General features: G+C 49.1%; 1 pseudogene; it reads right to left on the bottom strand.

Moving 5' to 3' along the window:
• Nucleotides 1-1,002: 1,002 nt before the first annotated feature.
• LOC146012724 (U2 spliceosomal RNA) lies at nucleotides 1,003-1,139 on the bottom strand (annotated as a pseudogene).
• Between the last annotated feature and the right edge of the window lie 5,482 nt (nucleotides 1,140-6,621).

The raw sequence follows: 6,621 nt of genomic DNA, 5'->3' as shown, positions 1-6,621 counted from the left end.
AAGGGATCGGTGGGTCCTCTTCGCCGAAGCTCAGAGGGACCCGCGTTTCCTCCACCCCCGGAAGGGTTTCGGACGGTGGGTCCTCCGCACCCGAAGGTTTGGAGGGACCCGCTTTGGCTTCCCTCCGCCTTGCGGCTCGGGGTTGCCCTCGAGGGAACCGGGACTCTCCCCAAAAGGTGAAGAGTCCCAGTCACGTTTGGGGAACGGAAGGCCCGTTAGGGACAGCCGCACTACCCAAATGAAAAAACGTGACAAACTAACGAAAAACGTGGAGTGCAAAACGTGCAAATCATAAAAAGAAAAAAAAAAAAAAAGAAAAAAAAGAAAAAAATAAGGCCCTAGCCAGAAGGCCGGGGGGGGGGGGGGGTGTGAAAAATTGTCCTACCCCATCCAAAAGGACAGGGTAAGGACGTGAAGCGCTAACCTAAAGGGAAGTGCGCAGTGCAAGTGCCATTCGTGCAAGGTGACTTGGGATCACCCGTGCATGTCCGGCACCCCCGAGTTTCCCCGGGGGCACAGTGCAGCCTCGGACTCCAGGCAGCCAGCCAGTCAGCGTCCGACCAAGTGTTTCTCCGTCTCACCAGCAGGCACTTTCCAGCCCCCGGCATGGGAATGGGTACTCCACTGGGCTTTTTCGAAAGACTCCCTTAGGGGCTGCACCCCCCTCGGAAGAGCAATCTACTCAGTCCCAGTGTTTCTCCGCTCCCAGGGTTAAGGTACTAAGCTGGGCCTTTCGCGGTCTCCCCATCAGAGGCTACGAACCTCTGGAACAGGAGCCATCTACTCAGTCCCAGCCTTTCTCCGCTCCCTGGGATTGGATACTAGACTGAGCCTTTCGCTGCCTCATCCTTCGGGGGCTACAAACCCCGTCAGGAGAGTCAAACTACTAGGCCCAGTGTTTCTCCCCCCCTCTTACCAGTGGATTTACGGAAACAACACCTCCTACCAAAGGCAGAGGTGAAGATACTTAGTGAGACTTTTCACTGCTCCCGGGAAAAAACAGAGGGGTCCCACACCCTCCGCCCATCAGAGCAGCTACTCAGTCTCACCTTTCTCTATTCTCTGCCAGAGGCCAGTCCATACCCAACTGATAAGAACAGATACTACACTTGATCTTAGCCAAAAGGCCGAGAAGCGATCGGGAGAGAGCAGTAGTATATGTGCCTGGGTTACAGCGGGAGAGAGCAGTAGTATATGTGCCTGGGTTACAGTGGGAGAGAGCAGTAGTATATGTGCCTGGGTTACACCGGGAGAGAGCGGTAGTATATGTGCCTGGGTTACAGTGGGAGAGAGCAGTAGTATATGTGCCTAGGTTACAGCAGGAGAGAGCAGTAGTATATGTGCCTGGGTTACAGCCGGACAGAGTGGTAGTATATGTGCCTGGGTTACAGCAGGAGAGAGCAGTAGCATACCTCCCAACTGTCACGATTTTAGAGGGACAGTCCCGATTTTCGGGTCCTGTCCCGCTGTCCCACCCGCGGCAGGCATTGTCCCGCTGCGGGGGGTGGCAGTTGGGAGACCCCCCAAACTAGTAGAATAGACGCTGTGCGCATGCACAGCGTCTATTCTCGTATGAAAATGAGGTTGTGGCTAATTAGCATAAGCCGCGCCCTCATTTGCATACGCCCGCCCCCTTTTCGGGCGCGAGTGTCCCTATTTCTTCAGGTTAAAAGTTGGGAGGTATGCAGTAGTATATGTGCCCGGGTTACAGCAGGAGAGAGCAGTAGTATATGTGCCTGGGTTACAGCGGGAGAGAGCGGTAGTATATGTGCCTGGGTTACAGCAGGAGAGAGCAGTAGTATATGTGCCTGGGTTACAGCGGGAGAGAGCGGTAGTATATGTGCCTGGGTTACACCGGGAGAGAGCGGTAGTATATGTGCCTGGGATACACCGGGAGAGAGCGGTAGTATATGTGCCTGGGTTACACCGGGAGAGAGCAGTAGTATATGTAACTGGGTTACAGCAGGAGAGAGCAGTAGTATATGTGCCTGGGTTACAGCAGGAGAGAGCGGTAGTATATGTGCCTGGGTTACACCAGGAGAGAGCAGTAGTATATGTGCCCGGGTTACACCAGTAATATATGAGCCTGGGTTACATTGGGAGGGAGCGGTAGTATATGTGCCTGGGTTACAGCAGGAGAGAGCAGTAGTATATGTGCCTGGGTTACAGCAGGAGAGAGCAGTAGTATATGTGCCTGGGTTACAGCAGGAGAGAGCAGTAGTATATGTGCCTGGGTTACAGCAGGAGAGAGCAGTAGTATATGTGCCTGGTTACACTGGGAGAGAGCGGTAGTACATGTGCCTTTTTACACCGAGATAAGTGTTAGTACATGTGCCTGGTTACACCGGGAGAGAGCGGTAGTACATGTGCCTGGTTACACCGGGAGAGAGCAGCAGTATATGTGCCTGGGTTACACCGGGAGAGAGCAGTAGTATATGCGCCTGCGTTACAGCGGGAGAGAGCGGTAGTATATGTGCCTGGGTTACACCGGGAGAGAGAAGTAGTATATGTACCTGGGTTACAGCAGGAGAGAGCGGTAGTACATGTGCCTGGGTTACACCGGGAGAGAGCGGTAGTACATGTGCCTGGGTTACACCGGGAGAGAGCGGTAGTATATGTGCCTGGATTACACCGGGAGAGAGCGGTAGTATATGTGCCTGGGTTACACCGGTAGAGAGCGGTAGTATATGTTCCTGGGTTACAGCGGGAGGGAGCAGTAGTATATGTGCCTGGATTACACCGGGAGAGAGCAGTAGTATATGTGCCTGGGTTACACCGGGAGAGAGCGGTAGTATATGTGCCTGGGTTACACCGGGAGAGAGCGGTAGTATATGTGCCTGGGTTACCCCGGGAGAGAGCGGTAGTATATGTGCCTGGCTTACCTCGGGAGAGAGCGGTAGTACATGTGCCTGGGTTACACCGGGAGAGAGCGGTAGTATATGTGCCTGGGTTACCTCGGGAGAGAGCGGTAGTATATGTGCCTGGGTTACCTAGGGTGAAAGCGGTAGTATACGTGCCTGGGTTACAGGATAAGCTGTATAGACTAATTGAGTGAATAGATAAAGCAAGAGAGGACCCCTCATGGGGCACCCTGTGCTCCTGCTGTCTCGGTATGAATACAGCACCGAATATTCCCTAGTGGTCTCCCAGAAGGTACTTATCCAGCCATTCACTGCTTAGCTGCTGAGTTCGGGAGAGATCAGGCGGCACAGTGATGTATGGCGGTGTAACCTGGCAGATGAGAGGGCACAGACTGGCATGAGAGGCCAAGTGTCACTTCTGCTTGAGTAGACTCAATCATGACCTTGTTACCAGTAGGTATTGCAAGGAAAGTATGGTCACCCATTGGATGAGAGAGTGGCGATTGTAGTTCAGGGTTTATAGATAAAGAGAATAGGTTACTGCAAGAGACAGGCCCTTCTACTTTCCACCATCATATTGGCACATTGGATGGAGAGTAATAGACTCCTCACTGAAATTGAAAGTTATGAAATAGTCAATGAGTTTCTATGGTTATATAGGCCACTTCCCATGCCAGACATTCCTCTCTATGGTTATATAGGCCACCTCCCATGCCAGACATTCCTCTCTATGGTTATATAGGCTACTTCCCATGCCAGATATTCCTCTCTATGGTTATTTAGATCACCTCCCATGCCAGACATTCCTCTCTATGGTTATAGAGGCCACTTCCCATGCCAGACATTATTCTCTATGGTTATATAGATCACTCCCAAGCCAGACATTCCTCTATATGGTTATTTAGGTCACCTCCCATGCCAGACATTCCTCTCTATGGTTATATGGGCCACTTCCCATGCCAGACATTCCTCTCTATGGTTATTTAGATCACCTCCCATGCCAGACATTCCTCTCTATGGTTATTTAGATCACCTCCCATGCCAGACATTCCTCTATATGGTTACATAGGTTACCTTCCTTGCCAGACATTCCTCTCTATGGTTATATAGGCCACCTCCCATGCCAGACATTCCTCTCTATGGTTATCTAGGCCACTTCCCATGCCAGATATTCCTATTTATGGTTATAAAGGTCACGTCCCATGCCAGACATTCATCTCTATAGTTATATAGGCCACTTCCCATGCCATACATTCCTCTCTATGGTTATCTAAGCCACTTTCCATGCCAGACATTCCTCTCTATGGTTATATAGGCCACCTCCTATGCAAGACATTCCTCTCTATGGTAATTAAGGTCCCCTCCCATGCAAGACATTCCTCTCTATGGTTATATAGGCTACTTCCCATGCCAGATATTCCTCTCTATGGTTATTTAGATCACCTCCCATGCCAGACATTCTTCTATATGGTTATATAGGTCACCTCCCATGCCAGACATTCCTCTCTATGGTTATATAGGCCACTTCCCATGCCAGACATTATTCTCTATGGTTATTTAGATCACCTCCCATGCCAGACATTCCTCTCTATGGTTATTTAGATCACCTCCCATGACAGACATTCCTCTATGGTTACATAGGTCACCTTCCTTGCCAGACATTCCTCTCTATGGTTATATAGGCCACCTCCCATGCCAGACATTCCTCTCTATGGTTATCTAGGCGACTTCCCATGCCAGATATTCCTATCTATTGTTATAAAGGTCACGTCCCATGCCAGACCTTCCTCTCTATAGTTATATAGGCCACTTCCCATGCCATACATTCCTCTCTATGGTTATATAGGCCACTTCCCATGCCAGACATTCCTCTCTATGGTTATATAGGTCACTTCCCATGCCAGAAATTCCTCTCTATGGTTATCTAGGCCACTTTCCATGCCAGACATTCCTCTCTATGGTAATAAAGGTCCCCTCCCATGCAAGACATTCCTCTCTTTGGTTATATAGGCTACTTCCCATGCCAGATATTCCTCTCTATGGTTATTTAGATCACCTCCCATGCCAGACATTCTTCTATATGGTTATATAGGTCACCTCCCATGCCAGACATTCCTCTCTATGGTTATATAGGCCACTTCCCATGCAAGACATTATTCTCTATGGTTATATAGATCACCTCCCAAGCCAGACATTCCTCTATATGGTTATATAGGTCACCTCCCATGCCAGACATTCCTCTCTATGGTTATATAGGCCACTTCCCATGCCAGACATTCCTCTCTATGGTTATTTAGATCACCTCCCATGCCAGACATTCCTCTCTATGGTTATTTAGATCACCTCCCATGCCAGACATTCCTCTCTATGGTTATTTAGATCACCTCCCATGACAGACATTCCTCTATATGGTTACATAGGTCACCTTCCTTGCCAGACATTCCTCTCTATGGTTATCTAGGCCACTTCCCATGCCAGATATTCCTATCTATGGTTATAAAGGTCACGTCCCATGCCAGACATTCCTCTCTATAGTTATATAGGCCACTTCCCATGCCATACATTCCTCTCTATGGTTATATAGGCCATTTCCCATGCCAGACATTCCTCTCTATGGTTATATAGGTCACTTCCCATGCCAGAAATTCCTCTCTATGGTTATCTAGGCCACTTTCCATGCCAGATATTCCTCTCTATGGTTATATAGGCCACTTTCCATGCCAGACATTCCTCTCTATGGTTATATAGGCCACTTCCCATGCCAGATATTCCTCTCTATAGTTATATAGGCCCATTTCCATGCCAGACATTCCTCTCTATGGTTATATAGGCCACTTCCCATGCCAGACATTACTCTCTATGGTTATATAGGCCACATCCCATGGCAGACAATCTGTCAGGACTGCCATTGATGTCATGTTTGGTCTGCAGTACCTCTGGTTTGCCCGAGGTGCTGCTGTTGTGTTTGGACTGCAGTACCTACAGATGACCAGAGGTGCTGCTATGTTCAGCTTGCAATACCTCTGTGTGGCCAGAGGGGCTGCTGTCATGTTCGGTCTGCGGTACCTATGGGTGGCCAGAGGTACTGCTGTTGGGCAGAAGTATGGTTTATGAGAGCAGTCCCAGCTGGTGTAATCAACTGGACTAGGCTTTTCTCAGAATACCATTCCCAGCTGCAGCACATACTGTATTGAGGATTAGGGGCCTGTCTCTGTGTGCTGCAGGGATTGGCTTGCTATGGCTTTAAAGCTGCATTTGCACTGAGCTTCAGTGCCAATTATAGTCTTACTGGCCTTGTCTGTAGTGCTGTACCTGATACTTGTTCCTGTACCTGATGCCTGTTCCTGTACCTGATTTATTATCCTGATAATACAGTGAGTTAACATCTATCCTGCCTCCGATGTCTGTTCCTCCAGCAAGTATTACTACTAGTCTTGCAGTCCACTGGGACTCCAAACGCAATCCTTTCTATGGTTGATATAAGCCACATCCCATGCAAGACAGTCCCCTCTATGGTTATAAAGGCCACGTCCCATGCCAGACATTCCTCTCTATTTTTATATAAGTCACCTCTCCTGCCAGACATTCCTGTCTATGGTTATATACTTTAGGTCACCTCCCATGCCAGACATTCCTCTCTATGGTTATAAGGGTCACCTCCCATAGCAGACATTCCTCTCTATGGTTATAAAGGCCACTTACCATGCCAGACATTCCTCTCTATGGTTATAAAGGCCACTTCCCATGCCAGACATTCCTC

This window comes from Crinia signifera, chromosome 6, assembly GCF_055691185.1.
Source record: "Crinia signifera chromosome 6, ASM5569118v1, whole genome shotgun sequence".
NCBI lineage: Eukaryota > Metazoa > Chordata > Amphibia > Anura > Myobatrachidae > Crinia > Crinia signifera.
This window is presented reverse-complemented; position numbering and strand designations above follow the sequence as displayed.